Genomic DNA, 17,555 nt, shown 5'->3' with positions numbered 1-17,555 from the left:
AATTCATCACATAGGGGATGCAGTTGTGGTCAAAAGCTTACACACACGTGCAGACTAAACAGCTTCATCAGGGCAGTACTAGATAAAAAAGAGACAACATGCTCATTTTTATGATCCCTCTTATGGCTATTTCTTTTTTTTCTTCTTTTTTTCATACAGATACTGCTGTGTGAATATAAACTTTGGAGCACAACTGTACATCTATCGTTTTAATTTAATTGAGCCAATTATAATAATGGATAGATCTGTTGTATAAACAAGTTTTTTCTTTGCGTTTTCTTTTTCTTTCCTCAAGGTATATTTTTTTGCTTTCCTGCCTCTTTGGAACATGTCCATTCACATCTACTGTGGAGAGATGGTGCACCAGTTTCCTACTGATGGAGAGCTTCTCGGACATTGACATAAACAGCACTTTCCAAACAACTTGAAAATAGTTGGTGACAAACAATTTTGTGTGCCTTTGGAGTTCTTCAGTTTTTTTTTTTTTTTTTCATTCACTGTAATGCTGGAATAAGATTTTAGAATAAACCTTTTGGTCCTAATTTTGGTGCTAGTAAAGGTTTAAGAGCTTATAAATTCAGTAACACTTTACAATAAGATCTAATTTGTTAACGTTATTTAATGTATTGACCAACATGATCTAACAGTGATTTCTTTTTATTTATTTATTTTATTTTATTTTTTACAGTGTTTATTAATAGTTGTTGACCTTGCTTAATAAATTATAGTTCAAAGCTAGTTAATTAAATTTATAGTCATTGTTCATGCAAGTTAACAATGCATTAAATAATTAACATATACACCTTTTGATTTTAAGATTGCATTAATAATAGAGGTGTAACAGTACACAAAGCTGACAGTTCGGGGAGAGAACACTAAATATAAAAATGCTTTCTTTTTTTTAATTGGTTTACTGAACAAATTGTAATTGTCCTAAACTAAAGGTTTCTTAAAGAATTAAAAATATAATATAAAAAATATCTCTACTAATTATTATTATTATTACCTTTATTTAACCAGGAGAAAAACTCACTGAGATTAGAATGTCCTGTCCTGGCCAAGATAGGCAGCTGTGTTTGCATGTACAGTTATACATAAAAAGGCACATAAAAACATAAAACATACAACCAGTCAAAAACAATTACACACCATTAATTTACTCTCAAAATGATGTAGTAAAATTTTAAAATGACTAAATGTCACCAGATCTTTTAGCTTCACCAGCAGTCTGGAGCAAATTCCAATCTGAGGCTGCGACATATCTGAAGGATGTTTCACCAAGCTTAACTCTAACAAAGGGCACACAAAGATTATAATTTGATTCAGAATGTAATATATAATTCCCTTGTTGTTTCTGTTTAATCAAACGACAAAGAATGCTGTATAGTGTAGACTATATAGGGAGGCCTTACTTGCACTTGCATTGTATGCAAACGTGTAAACTAAGACCGTTTTTGCATTAACTTATAAATCTAATTATAGGTTAGATTTTTTTCAGGTTTTCAGGTTAAGTAGAATATGAATATGTAGGCTAATATAATGCATACATTTAGTGAAAGAGTTCATCTCTCTCGTGTTTTATCGACGTCTTTCTGCTGTTGAAACACTGAACGATTACACGATGTGATGTTTTAGTAAGTTGTAATGTATCCTTAACATACCTTCTGATGTTAATTCATGTTTATTCTTTGACTATGACAAGGTGATCACATTCACTCGTGCCGCGGTGCTGCTTGAACTGATGTGTCTTTACAGTGATCTGTCATGTCACATTAAAGAGCATCAATATGGCATCACTTGAATTTAATGATAAAATTGACAGAATACATATGTTCTCATGAAAACTTGTATTGAAGTGTGTTCCACTCATTAAACAAGCCGTCTGTTAACTGTTAAAGATTGCATTCGTACCGCTCGGTACACACGTGCACTGTACCGGAAGTCCTTTACCGAACCGGTTCGGTATGAATACATGTGCCGTTACACCCCTAATTAGTAAATGTTGAAATTAACATTAACTAAGATAAATAAATGTTTATATTATTATTCATTCTAGGTTCATGTTAAATTAAGTAGTTAACTAATTAAACGTTACCCAAAGTTTTGAATCTTAGTGTTGTACATGAAACGATTCTTTTCTTTCCATTTGTTTGTATTTATTCATCTGTTGTGTGAGGTAATTTTCTGTGATGGGTAGATTTAGGTACCTTTGAATGAGGGAGATATATAATAATGCATATAATTACATATAATTGCATATAATCCTCATTGTCCTCCAGACTCTTTCTAAATGAATTTGTGTTTGTGTAAATAGTTTTTTGGGTTTTTCTTGGGCATCAAAAAAAAAGTTTTTTTTGTATATTTGTTTTACAGATTGTTTTGTCAATAAATGTAGAGGATTTAAATTTGGATGTGTTTATTATACGAAATTGCAGCTGTATTATTTGAAAAATGTAATTATGAATGTATTTCATTATATTAGAGTGTACATGTAAATTACGTTAAGGTATATTTTAGTTCATATTAATTGCTTGTTTTTAAGACAGTAGAATGGATGTCAGTACATTGAGCAGTGCACTTTAATTACAATTTTAATACACTAGAAGTGATTATGAAAGTACATATAAAGTTGTATTTAAGTACCACTTAAGTTGTTCCAAAAAATCACTCTTAATTGCAACTTATTGTATTTTATTTCAACTTAATATATGATAAATTTGAAATCAATTACATATAATGTGTGTTAAGTACACCGAAAACATTGCATTTAATTCACACTTAAGTGTATATTTAGCTGACATTAAAGTATGTTTTAGTTCACATTAATTGCTTGTCAGTACATTGAGCAGTGCACTTTAATTACAATTTTAATACACTAGAAGCGATTATGAAAGTACATATAAAGTTGTATTTAAGTACCACTTAAGTTGTTCCAAAAAATCACTCTTAATTGCAACTTATTGTATTTTATTTCAACTTAATTTGTGATAAATTTGAAATCAATTACATATAATGTGTGTTAAGTACACCGAAAACATTGCATTTAATTGCACAATTAAGTGTATTTAGTATAAGTATATTATCTGTGTAATAAGTACACTTTATAAAAGTACACTAAAGTGCACTTTTTTTTCACAAGGGTTGCCTATATATTATTGTTTTTAACAAATTATTTGTAATGATTTATTGTAATGCTCCTTCTTCTCAATGCCAAACATCTGCCTACTAGGCAGATACTTAGTATAGCCTAATAAAATAATTATGGAGTGCTCCTGTAAGACTGATTCCAAACTTATTTCTTCATCCCAACCCTCAGTGTAAATCATTAAGATCAAACACTGCAGTCTGCAGCTGTGTGTTCTGTGAAGTTTGTATTCATTCCACGGATTCAAACTATCATTTATTGCCTTTTTTGGTTACTAGATCTTTCTCCAAATGGTAAGAAGTTAAAAAACATTTATTTTCTGACAAACAAAACCTAAACTAGACATAAATACATTTAGTCCGCTTTACCACATCCTAAAAGAAAAAAATAGAATGCAAAGATACAAAAAAAAAAAATGTTAATAAAAATGTTGGACTAGCATTTATTGCTGTTCCTGTTTAAAAAGTAAAATCACATCAAAAACATTTTTTTCTCATGATATATGGATGTCTATCTTGATAGTTTGGAGATATGAAAAAATTAGCATTTTTGTATATATTTTTTCTTTCTTTGGCTTCTTATAGAACGTCTTTACTAATATTCCCTAATAGCCTAATCTATTTCCACCTCTTTTTTTCCTAGTCTGCAAAAGGGCCATTTACAGACATTCATTTGTGTAAAAAAAAAAAAAAAAAAAAAAAAGGTTACTTAACCCAAAAATGAAATTTCTCTCATTATTTACTCACCCTCATGTTGTTCCAAACCTCTGTACGAATGTCTTGCTTATGCTGAACACAAGAAGATGGAAGTACTTGTCTTCTATATTTATCCACATTCTTCAAATAATCTTGTTTTGAGTTCAGCAGGGGGAAAGAAATATGAATACAAGTTTGGAACAACTTGAGGGGGAGTAGGCTAAATAATGACATTTTCATTTTAGCGGTGTAAACCAAGGGGGTAATCTAGCGCTCGGAAAGCGTTCCACCCCTAGGGGCTGCCATTGCTAACCAAGCCATCACCTGCTGTTAGCATCCCATTGACTCCCATTCCTTTTTGCGTCACTTTGACAGTGAATAACTTTACATCTGAGGCGTTTAAAGACTCCATTTGTCCATTGTTTATTTCTAAAGACACAACAATGCATAAAAGGCTCCATTACCTTGTATCTTACACTATCGCCCCGCAGAAGTTTTTGTAAAAATAGGCTAACGATAACGTCATAACCAACGCAACTCTGTCGCACAGTTGAGAAATTACCGTATAGACCTGAGGAGACGCTCGCAGGCAATCTTTTACTGTCTATGAGACAGTCGGGGGGACGTGGAGACATAAAGTCTGATAAAGTCAAGGGAGAAGAATGGGGAGAAGCCCATAGTGAGCCAAAAGCAACGGGAGAAAATATTTAAACAACGTGATTCAGCTTTCACTTTCCACAACTACTAGAAGACCTACAGCGGTCCGACAGGAGGCTCACGTCACATCTACGTCGTCAAGCTCAGTCTGAGTCTGTGCAGTTCGCTCAGCCATCAGGAAGTGAGTGCCCCTAGGTTGACTTCATTATTTCGCCGTTGACGTCAATGGGGTCGCTGTGTCCATTTCTTTTACTGTCTATGATGTAAACTAGTAAACTATCCCTTTAACAGAGGTTTGTGTTTAATTCATCATATAACAAAGCTTCTCAACCAACTATATAAGCATGTGAAAAGCATTCATTCTTCTTGTGTCACTAAATTTTCCTCAAGTAGCACTCTCAGAGACGGATGTCATCCAGTGAGGTGAGCCGTTGGCCAAACAGCAGTTCCTCATGGTCTGAGAGCTCCCGAAGAAAGCCAGCGTTTGGGGCAGCGCAAGCTCGTCGTTCCTTCAGCCACCGAAAAGCATGTAGCAGAGATCAACGGCGATGCTCCATCAGAAATCCTAACGTCAGCACCGAGCTGCGACTCCGACCAAGGCTGCAGTGTACCAACACCCGGCCGCCTGGTGCCCCCAGCAAAGCCTCGGCGATGAACCGAGAAGCTTCTGGAAGGGCCTGGCGAAGATCCTGCTGCGCGTCATCACTTATCCGTAGCCGGAGATAACGTAAAACACTCGGAAAGGCATCAGAGATGTCGGCTGTGGCATTGACCACATGTGTGATGTGGAGGTTTTTGATGATACGGTAGTCATGTGCCTGTGAGGCAGAGCCCTGGTACAGCGCCCCCTCTAGGACCTCAGAAGGATAGATGGTGATGGAGAGACGCTCTAACTCCAGTAGGACCATGCGAGGGGTGCACAGAAAGGGATAGAGAGAGTGAAAAGCAGAATAGCCCCCTTGGAGGATAACAGGGTCCATTCCCAAAGCACTCAGCTGGAAGAAACAGTGCTGGAGCGTAGAAGTCAGCACATGCCTCCTGACTCCCAACTAGTGCACAAAAAGCCAGAAACACATCCATATTTATATTATTATTACTTAATATTATTCTTACATAATATTCTTACTTTTATTATAAAATTATGTTGTTTTTATTACACATTATTTCATTTGAATATGGCATGGTTGTTGGTGCCAGATGGGCCGGTCTGAGTCACATTCTGCTTAGTTACTGGGATTTTCACACTCAAGCATTTCTAGGGTTTACAAAGAATGGAGTGAAAAGGAAAAAAAATCTAATATGCGGCAGTTCTGTGGGCGAAAATGCCTTGTTGATGCTAGAGGTCAGAGGAGAATGGGCCGACTGATTCAAGCTGATAGAAGAGCAACTTTAACTGAAATAACCACTCATTACAACCGAGGTATGCAGCAAAGCATTTGTGAAGCCACAACACACACAACCTTGAGGCGGATGGGCTACAACAGCAGAAGACCCCACAGGTACCACTCCACTATAAATAGGAAAAAGAAGCTACAATTTGCATGAGCTCACCAAAATTGGACAATTGGTCTGATGAGTCTCGATTTCTGTTGTGACATTCAGACGGTAGTCAGAATTTGGCGTAAACAGAATGAGAACATGGATCTTTCATGCCTTGTTACCACTGTGCAGGCTGGTGGTGGTGGTGTAAGGGTGTGGAGGGTGTTTTCTTGGCATACTTTAGGCCCCTTAGTGCCAATTGGGCATCATTTAAATGCCACGGCCTACCTTAGCATTGTTTCTGACCATGTTTCATCCCTTTATGACCACCATGTATCCATTCTCTGATGGCTACTTCCAGCAGGATAATGCACCATGTCACAAAGCATACTATATCCTATCAATATGGGCCAACATTTCTAAAGAAGTCAATGCCACATAGAATTAACCACTTCAGCACTGCACCCCCATTGGACCCACCCGTGGGTCCAAAATTGGATCATCCTAATCTTTTTTTTAAATCTATAACTCGCGCACCACAAAACTAGACATATATGGTATCATTTGAAAGATTAGAACCACAGCTTTATAAATGCACAACTTCTGCATTTATATTACATAGAAGGAAATAATACGGTCTGAATTCAACCCCCCGCAATGACCGAGCAAGCATGGCCAAACAACACTTTAATATGTCACCGATGTCCAGGTCAAAACATGTGATGCAGACCTATCCTTAGTTTTGATTTTCGATGTTAGCCGTAATTTTCAAGACGTTCCTCGCGGCAGCCTGTAGCACAATGACATACTGGATCAGATCCAACACGTACTGGACACGCATGCGCGGTGGTTTCATTCACAATTCGATGACGTCATATACGCATGCGCAGTGGAGTTTTGGGGACATCATTGAATGCACAGGAGAGTTTTGCTGGACAGATAAATACTCAAACCACTCGCGCAAAAATAATGATTAATAACATGCTCACGCCATCAGGACACACGTTTTGCATTTTCCCTTGAATGTGTAGGCTACTGGTATTTTAAAGTTCTTTACAGATCGTGTTGCATTGTACCTTGGATTAAAATTACAGAGACAATTACTTAATTGTTTCTAATTTTTCTTAAATGACTAATTTTTCCTTCCACTCAACAGCAAGTATGATCAGAATATATTAAAATTTGAACAGTTTTGCATGCATGTACAGCGAAACTAGGATAATTTAAGCATTACATTTATGAAAAGATGATTTAATTACTTAATATTATTTATCAGTACACAGTTTAGAACATCATCTATATACAATAATGATCATACATTAAGACTAGCGCATACACATTATAAATTACCCCAGAGATTGGTAGGCTATGATATTGCCATAACGATCCACCATCCAGTACGTATTGGATCTGATCCAGCTACGTCATCGTGCTACAGGCTGCAGCGAGGGGTGTCTCGCAATTTTTGATAACGTCATTACAAATTGTATCATATGGCAAAAAAGCTGAGAAACTCTAGCCTGACAAGCCAGACCCACATCAAGATGTTTGGTCTGGAAACTGACCATTGACAGGGCTCAATCTGAGGGGCGGGATAAACGGTTGTCTTTCAAACTCCCTCTGCACGCGATAGGATAGCGCTACCACCAACCAGAGCAACGAAGGTGAAGCAGAGCTCGTTGATAGATTAAACATTCGCCGTATCCGGTCAGCAAAACTCCGAACACATCTTTCCTTTTTAAGAATGACTTCAGTGCCGTTCTTTGTTCTTTTCTCAGAAAAAAGCTTAACTCCAAGTCTTCCAGAGTCGCGGTTAAAGCTCGAAAGACCGCCGTTCGCCAGTTTCTGTGTTTACTAGAAGCACGCAAACACAACTCGGCCGTCGTCATTATGGCCCTGCCCACCGACTCTATACACGATGTGATTGGCCCGGCAAGAGTTAGGGGAATACAGCTCAGAAGGGTATTGAGAGTTGCTAGACGACACTCGCGGGCAGATTAAATTTGCTGCCGCTAGGGTGCGTCTAGATTTCTAGGCTAGAGAATCTCAGCTCTTTATAGACATGTCATCATGCTTCTAGACCACTCAGAGCCCGAGATCTCCCTTTACAACGTTGAAGAGGCGGAGCCTTCTTTTCGATTTCCTAGTGGCCAGTTTATGTCAATGCAGATGAGTAGGAGTTATTAGACACTTTGGACAAATAAATCTCAATAACTTTTTTTTGGAAGGAGATATCAAGAAAATATTTTTCCCCTGTTTAGTGCCAGTTTATAGAATCAACAGAAACTTCCAGAAATAGAGATTTTTTTAAAAACAAATTAACTAAAAATAAATCAAAATATATTTTGTTTTATATATGTTTATCATAAAATTGTGAATAGATACAATAGAATATATTCAATATTCCACCATTGTGTTAAAATTCAGAGTGTTTTCTGTAAAATGAGACAATTTTTATCAATTTACTCCAATGTATGTGGGTAGGGCGCCCTTTTAAATTCAGATATTCCTAATTCTCAAAAAAATGCAAAATGTGCTGCAGAGCTGAAGTGGTTTTAAGGCAGTTCTGATGGGAAAAGGGGGTCAAACACAGTATTTGTATGGTGTTCCTAAAAATCCTTTAGGTGAGTGTAAGCTAATAATAATAACAATGTAACACAAAACTAATAAAACTACCAGACTGACAATAATAATATAGCTAAATAATAAATTTGATCATTTATTAGGTTGTTATAAATGTATCAATCAATGTAAAACATGTTATTTATAAATCTAAATAACATATAAACTATACAAACTATAAGTTTTAAATAAAAATAATAATAATATACTTATTTTTATTTAACAATGTTAATTATATTTAAAAATAATACTTTTATATTAATACAACATAACATAATTTATAAAATGTATTATTTAGCTATATTGTTATTTTAATCAGACAGTTTTATAAGGTTTTGTTTTATTCACATTATGAGTATGCTGTACCTGGACTTTGGCCTTCTTCAGCGTATAGCAGTATTATGGAAAACTCCTGCAGCTGAACACAGCTTATCAAACAGCCAAGTTCTGGATGCATCACCGTCACACTGGCACGGGCACTCACCAGGTGGCTCTGCTTATATCTGCACATGTATACAAATGCTATAGCGTTAAACTTATTTTGACATCAGATAGAAGCACCAAGTTCTTTCGCTGCATGTGTGACTGTGTGTATATGTTACCTTTCTGCAGAACGACAGTCCAGAATAAGTATATAATAGGGATCATGCAGTGAAGGATGGCCCGCTTCAGCGTTCGGAAGGTTGTATACCTGCTGTGGCGTCACATAACCTTTTTCTATATTTGCCTTTTCTGGAAGTACTGGAATCAGAAGCTCTTTTGCACACAAAAAACAAGGAAACACCAAACAAACAAATAATTACAGACAATGTAATGTAGCCTTGACACTTGCCACATTTAAATCCCAGTTGTACTGGCCAATTAAAACTATGCTATTCTATTCAACTAGACCCCTGAAGGTGTGCTGTGGTATCTGGGAAGATGTTAGCAGCAGATCCTTTTTTATTCCTGTAAATTGTGGGGTGAGAACTCCAAGAATTGGATTTTGGATTATGGGGGCTAAGTCAGCAATTCTCACTTGTTGTGCTCCTCAAAAACCATTCTTGAACCATTATCCTGCTGAAAGAGGCCACAGCCACCAGGGTATCCCATTTTTCGTCAAAGGGTGTACATGGTCTGCAAAAATTCCTAGGTAGGTGGTACGTGTCAAAGTAACATCCGAATAGATGGCAGGACCCAAGGTTTCCCAGAACATTGCCCTGTCATGACACTGTCTCCACTGACTTGCTTTCCTCCCATAGTGCATCCTGGTGCCATGTGTTCCCCAGGTAAGTGACACACAAGCCCCCGGCCATCCACGTGATGTAAAAAAAATATGATTCATCAGGCCAGGCCACCTTCTTCCATTGCGCCGAAGGTTCAGTTCTGATGCTCACGTGCCCACTGTTGGTGCTTTCAGCAGTGCAGGGGTCAGCATGGGCACCCTGACTGGTCTGCGGCTATGCAGCCCCATACGATGCGATGCACTGTGTATTCTGACACATTTCTATTATCAAAATTGCTACCTAATATATCCCACCCACTAACAGGTGCTGTGATTAAGAGAGAATCAGTGTTATTCACTTCATCGGTCATAATGTTATGCTTGATCTGTGTAATTCATATTAACAATGCTTATGAATTCTGTTGCGAAACCATTAGAAAATAAGGTCAATAAAGAACGAGTCAATGTTCAGAAATTATGTTTTACATTTTGCTGTAGGCCCTATAGCTGTGTTTTTGCTGTGTGTTTGTTGTCAGATAAATTTTTTTTTAGTTTTTTTTATCTTTAACATAACATATATAAACACTTTAACATAGTGTTTCAAAAAAGTTTATTTTTTCATGTTATATATGAAAAAGTTGGTAAATGTATTTTATTGACAAAATTGTATATTTTTTGATCATATCAGATTTCAAGCTGACATATGGTCATGTTACAATGTGCTCCTCACGTTTTACAACGGGCCCCACCCTACAAATCCAGAAAAAAAGTACACTGTATTGATGAAACAAAACCACACAGGCTACTTGTAACCTGCCTATTAGACGTGTGGAAAACGAACGTCGGGAAAAATAAATACTCAGTAGCCTACCAAGTGCATTAGCAAACAAGCTGTGATTTCTTTAGTTATGCAAAAAAAAAAACCCTGCTTTTTTGTTTTTTCTTTCCATTCTACTCTCTCTCTCTCTCTCTCTCTCTCTCTCTCTCTCTCTCCCTCCCCCCTTCAGTTGTAGCACGATCACTCTCCATGATTGCAAAGTTGTAAATGCGGTAAATATAGGCAGGTTACTTCCGTGTACACACAAATGACTTCCTTTTACACTGAAATGACTTCCTTTTACACTGAAATGACTTCCGTTTGCACTTAAAAGTTCACGCACATCCACATATGAAATCACTCGCACATCCACATATGAAATCACTCGCATATACATATTATACACAACTAAAGCATGCATCCACGTTTTATTTTGTATGTATGCGCGTTTTATGGATGTGTATGCGCGCATCGAGTTTATATGTATGAGTGAGTGTTTATAGGTGTATATGCATGGAAGTTTATATGTAGCCTATGTGCGAGTGAGTATAGGTACATGCGTGCATCGAGTTTATATGTATATGCGAGTATTTATAGGTGTATATGCATGGAAGTTTATATGTATATGCGAGTATTTATAGGTGTATATGCATGGAAGTTTATATGTATATGCGAGTATTTATAGGTGTATATGCATGGAAGTTTATATGTATATGCGAGTATTTATAGGTGTATATGCATGGAAGTTTATATATGCGAGTTATTCACAAGTGTGTATGCATGGAAGGTTATATGTATATGCGAGTATTTATAGGTGTATATGCATGGAAGTTTATATGCAAGTTATTCACAAGTGTGTATGCATTAATTACTAACATTATGTATTGGTATGGATTTTATTAGTGTGCACGTGTATTTTGAACATCCAATAGTATACATGTATATGCGAGTAATGTATAGGTGTATATGTACGTGTGTTATGTATGTATTGATAAGCGAAGTTTGATTTAAATCCTACGTGGCGCCTCATAGGTTAGAGTGTCACACGCAGACACAGTCAAACACTTGTGAATGAGAGTGAAATAAAAATTTTTTTAAAAGAAGTCTCTTATGCTCACCAATTAGGCAGCATTTTTTAAAATACAGTAAAAACCCTAATATTGTGAAATATTCAATAATAAAAACTGAGGAAATGTTTTCCCTTTTAATATTTAAATGTATTTTATTCCTGTGATACAAAGCCGAAATTTTAGCAGCCCTTTTTTCCAGTCTTAAGTGTCACATAATCCTTCAGAAGAGTGTTGTATGTTGTTTAAATGAATACGTTTTTTTTTTTTTTTTAACGCATTCAGATCAAAGCAAACCTGTTATTTTTTATGTGGAAAATATTAAAGAATAATGTCCAAAGCACATATATATTTTATGTTTTTGAAAGAGGTTTTTTATACTCGTTAAGTCCTATTACTATTTGATAAAAAAAGCAGTAAAACCGCAATATTGTGAAATATTTTTACAATTTACAATAATGTATTATCATTCTAATATGCTGATTTAGTGTTTAGGATTATCAATGTAGAAAACAGTTTTCGTTGTTTAATATTTTTTGTTGAAACAGTCCCTGATACACTACCATTCAAAAGTTTGGGATGAGTACGATTTTAAAAACGATGCATTCAGTTGATCAAAAGTGACAGTATGGCATTTGTAATGTTACAAACGATTTATTGCATATAGAATGCTGCTCTATTTAAGAATGCTGTCTATATTCATCAAAGAATGTGTCACTGGTTCCACAAAAATATTAAGGAGCAAAAACCGCTTTCAACATTGATAATAAGAAATATCATTCATATTTGACCACTAATAATAGTTGATAATAATTTGCACAAAATCAGCATATTAGAATGAGTAATGGCTGCTGAAAATTGGATCATGTAAGACTGTAGACTCGAGTAATGCCTGCTAAAATGCAGCTTTACCAATAAATTACATTTAAATATATATTTTGGTACGGTGTTGCCTCCATTATAGTCTATTTTAGATATCAAATGAAACACCAGTTTATTGTTCAAACCTATCTCGGGGAAGAAGAACTCAAATACTAATCAATGAAAGTGCAAAAAAATTGGTCACATGACCCACAGGGGTCCATTTTGTGTCCTGTTTCAGCAAGTGTGCACAGGTCACATTGCTTCATATTTTCTCCAATGAAAAGGGTATTTTTCACTAATTTCCATCCAGTTAATCACCCATAAAAAAGTAAAGTAACTTCACTGGTAAGTAAAGAAGTATTTTCAAGAACTTGTTGTAATTAAGTTTCCCTGTAATATCCAAATGAACACCTGTAAAAACTACAGTATCCTTGGATTTTAGAGCATTTAACTCTCATTTTACAGTAAAATCTTGTAATCTAAAACCTGCTGTTATATCACAACAAGGTCTGTAATATCACAGCAACACAGTGAAAAAATAAGGATTTCACAGCATTAAACAGTATTATTACAGTGAAATATTGTATTGAAATATGCCCTGAGAAGTCACATGAAATAACTGACCTGTTTTGAACTGAAGGCGCGGTCGGTGAACGTGATTTTGTAAAGTAAGATGTGTTCCTGGATCGCATCATTTGTTGATCCTGGATCAACATTTAATTGATCCAGGAACAAGATCTGGGAGAGGTCCCGCTCATGCCGAGGCGTCAAGCGGCGCCGTCTGTCCTGGGGCTCCCAGATGGATCTGGCTCATCGTCTGGAGAGCACAGTGCTCGCGGACGATCAGCCAGGTCGCGAGGGCCAGCTGACGGAGGAGGAGTCGGATGGAGACTCCTCCTCTTCGTCAGCCCGTGCTTTTCCGGTTGATGAGAGGATGGCTGTGGATGAGGAGGAAAATGAGGCTGAGGCTGAATCCTCCCAGCCATCCTGTCCCGTGTATGGGGAGCTGCTGGATGTGATGGGGCGCGCGGCGCTGAGACTTCAGCTGCCATGGCAGAGAGCCAGGGGAGAGGCCGCCCGGCGATCGGTGATCGGCGATCGGTTTCTCCCCGACCATAGCCGCCCAGCTCCCGGGAGCCTTCCATTCCTCTCCGACCTTCACGAGCAGGTCGTGGGGGCATGGAAGAAACCCTACTCGACGCGAATCCATCGACATCAGCGTTTTTTTCCGAGGCAGGGTATGTGTCGATGCCGCCCATCGACGAGACGTTCACGAACTATCTCGCGTCCGGGCGGCCATCGACACTAAGAGCTCCAGCCCTGCCATCAAAACCATTAAAGACGACTTTGCGTCTTAATGGCAGGGCATACACGTCGGCGGGTCAGGCGGCGGCGGCCTTGCACACGATCATGTATACTATGTATACTATTGGACACATGTATACTATTGGATGCACCACGGATCTCTCTCTCCGGGCGGCCAAACAGACAGCAGTCGCCATCCGACGGTCGATGGCAGCTATGGTCGCCACGGAAAGGCATCTGTGGCTGAATCTGGCAGACATCGGGGTGAAAGAAAAGGCCTTTCTCCTCGATGCCCCGGTCTCGCCCTTTGAACTTTTCGGCACCTCCGTCGAGGCGGTGATGGGAAGGTTCAGAGAGGCGAGGGCGCGCTCGGCGGCGTATAGAACTTGTATTCCGCTGAGGTCCGGGGTGGCGCCCAGGCAGGAGGGTGTCCCTGGCCCGTCGAGATCCGAGGATCATCGGCTGGACCAACGCAGTACGCTCTGACGGCCTGCCAGGCCAGTGTATGAGAGCGCCGCACCCTCAGGTTAGTGCGCCGAAGCATGCATATTACATGAAGCGATGAGGCACTGAAGACAGCGGATGTCCCCTTTTAGGACAAACATTCTTCTTTTCAATGACGTATGTTTGGACTCTATGCTTCCCTGAGGGATGTTTTTTCTGCAAAAAGAGTGAAGAAATGTAACAATTGGAGAAGTTGGGCCTGTAGTTCCCCTGTGAAGGTGGCTAGAACGATGTTTGTGATAAACACAGAGTGTTTATGTAGGCTGTATGTTTGCTAGTGTAGCAACAGTAGTTTATAAGGCTGTTTCTCTTCTGGATATGTGTAATATGGGCAGTTGAGGCCACCGCACATGCCGCGGGCATGTATCGGCGGTATAAACTGCTGTACGTTCTCCTAGCGAACTTTTTTAGCTGTAGCCACCTCTGGGTAGCGTTGGCACCTCTGCTAGTAAAATATCTAGATGAATATGTGAGGTTAGGCTAGCGCATGAACTGCAGTAAGGTCTGCTGTCCCAGCCCTCTTTAGGGCCTTTGTTTGTGGGATTATCAGACCGATGCTAGTGCATCAAGTTGGCCTAGGCTGTTGATGGGATGGCGGTGGCGTCTCGCGGTGGCATATTGCCCTGGCAGTTGCCCCGGGCTCCTGTCGGTAGTCCCGCAGGAGCTTTTTATCCCTATCCGGCCTCCCCGCAGTTGGCAGGCGGCGTAAGTTGTACTCCTCTCGCTTTAGAGGGTCCAAAGCGTTTTATGCTGAGTGCACTGCTGTGGGCATTGTGTTTTAGGTCCACGCTGGTAGGCGCTGCCTGGGAGACTGCGCCATCACAGAAGGCTTCTACAAGCGGCTGGGACGGACCATCTACAGAAGGCCGGCTGGCGGGGAGACGCCAGCCGAGGCAGTCCGGGCAGTTAACTCTGGGTCAGGTGGTAGACCTCAGTAGGCCTTCCTGCGGGCGAGTTCCGACGTCGTGGCCCATGTGAGCCGGGGAGGGTTCTCCCCAATGATGTCGGCTGCAGCAGAAACCTCGTCATAAGTAGGCCCCTTACGGCCTCCCTGGGGATGAGTCCCCAGGTAGTGACTGGATATCCAGTCCTCATCAGCCAGCAGACAAGCCACTGTCAGCCCGACTTGAGGGCTCACTGAGTTTCAGCATGCCTCAGATGGCGTCCCCTGAGGGGGTGACCTAGGGTTCCGACCACTGGGTGACAGGATCTAGGCCGCTTTAGGCCTCCTGTATGGTAAGCCCCGGTTCCCAGGTCTCGCAGCAAGTGTGCGTGGGTGCTAGCCAGGCGGCTAGCATGGTCTGCTATCAGGGGCAGGCCACTTCGGGCCGTCCTAAGGTCGTTTCCCGGCCCTGCAGGGTTTCCGGTGGGATTTGCCATCAGATAAGCACCGTCTGTCACCAATCTAATAGGGAACTGTCATTTGGCAATAGGCCTCTCCCGGCCGCCCTAGAAGACCGGACAATACGTGGGCATCAAACAGGCCTCCCTGGAGGCGAGCCCCGGGAACACAGCAACCTCCGACAGTTTGCACATTGGCTGACAGGTAGCAGGCCTCTTCAGGCCACCTGAGGGTGAGTCCCCGAGCCGGGACGCTCGGAAGGCCAGTGTATTATGCTTTCAGGCCTTTCTGGCCTCTTTGGGAAAGGATTCCCGGACCAGGTCTCGGTGACAAGCTAGCCATTAGCATGGGTGGCTTCTGGGGTTATGGCCTCATGGGCCCCCTGAGGAACCAGTAAAGCCACCTTCCTGGGGCTCTTAACAGCTAGCACTAATGGTGCCAGGTAGAGGCGCCTCTTGGCCTCCCAGGGGGGGGGGGGGGGGAGGGGGACGGTTCCCTTGAGCGGGTATAACGCAACGCCTTGGCCGGTATAACTCAAGGGCGGGCTCATGCCCTAGCACAACGAGACTCCGTTTCTGCTGAGCAGTCCCTTCAGGACAGGGACTGGCTAGCCTACAGCATGGTTTATCTACCAGGCTGGCTTAAGAGCTCTGCAAGCTTACGGCTGCTTGAGTCTGATCAGACAGGTAGGCCCCCCTCGGGGCCTCCCGGTTAGATCAGTCCTTAGGCCTTTCCGGTCTTCTGAGCACCCCTGTAATAAATGTGTTCAGTAGATCCTAGGATTGAGCAGAAGAGACTCCCCTCGCTGGCAAGGGTAAGAAGCACTAAGCTGAGTACTGCTCTCCAGGATTCCCGTCTCCGAGTTCCAGTCTGAGGAGGACATTGCCAGTTTGCAGTCCCTCAGTCTGGATGCTCATGAGTAAGAGCGATATCCGGAGGCTCTGTTTTACAGACAGGGTTGGCCAAGCTGGGGTGTCCCACAGAAGTGATGCCAGGTGAGGCCTCCCTGGTGGCGTTTGGTGAAGGTTTTCCCGAATTAGTGACGGCTGGGGCGCCCTCGGGTCCCCTAGCCACATTCCCTTAAGGGACTCCTTCCCTCGAAGTAGTAGGTCCCAGGCCCTCGAGCAAGCCAAGAGTAGGAAACCTCAGATAAAACTTAATAAGGTTCTCTCTTAGGCATATAGCTTGGGCTATGACCGTAGGGAATGATGTCACTGGCAGCCTGTGTGGCTAGAGGGGGAGTGGTTCAGACTTTCTTTGAACTCTCGTCCAGGCAGTTCCCACTGCCAGTTCGGGGCGTGCACTCCCCTCAGCATGGCGGCGTGGGTATATCGTTCCCCGTAGCGTCAGCTGATGCAGCTCGAGTTCCCTTTCGAAAGGGAACGTCCCCGGTTACGTATGTAACCTTAGTTCCCTGAGAACAGGGAACGAGACGCTGCGTCAGATGGCCATGCTTCAAGGTGTGCCTGCCCACAGTCCCTTCAGACGAAGCGGATAGCGTCATTTTGGCACGGTGCACTTTTTATACTTCCTGGTCGCACGGTGATGACATCACCAGCTGCCGACGGTCAGTAGGATTGTGATTTGATAGCGATTTCAGACACCTGTCACGCTGAAGGCGTTCCCCGTAGCGTCAGCTGACGCAGCGTCTCGTTCCCTGTTCTCAGGGAACTACGGTTACATACGTAACCGGGGATGTTTTTTTTTTCAATTTGTCCGTTGTGGTACAATGTTGCCTTGAGGCAACAAACTTAAAAAAAAAAAAAAAAAAAAAAAATTGTTACCTATTATTGTTGCTATTGGTAAAGTGTCCTATTTTAAGCTGGAAAAACACCACAAATAATTTTTCCTCAT

Source organism: Pseudorasbora parva, chromosome 10, assembly GCF_024679245.1.
Source record: "Pseudorasbora parva isolate DD20220531a chromosome 10, ASM2467924v1, whole genome shotgun sequence".
Lineage (NCBI taxonomy): Eukaryota > Metazoa > Chordata > Actinopteri > Cypriniformes > Gobionidae > Pseudorasbora > Pseudorasbora parva.
This window is presented reverse-complemented; position numbering follows the sequence as displayed.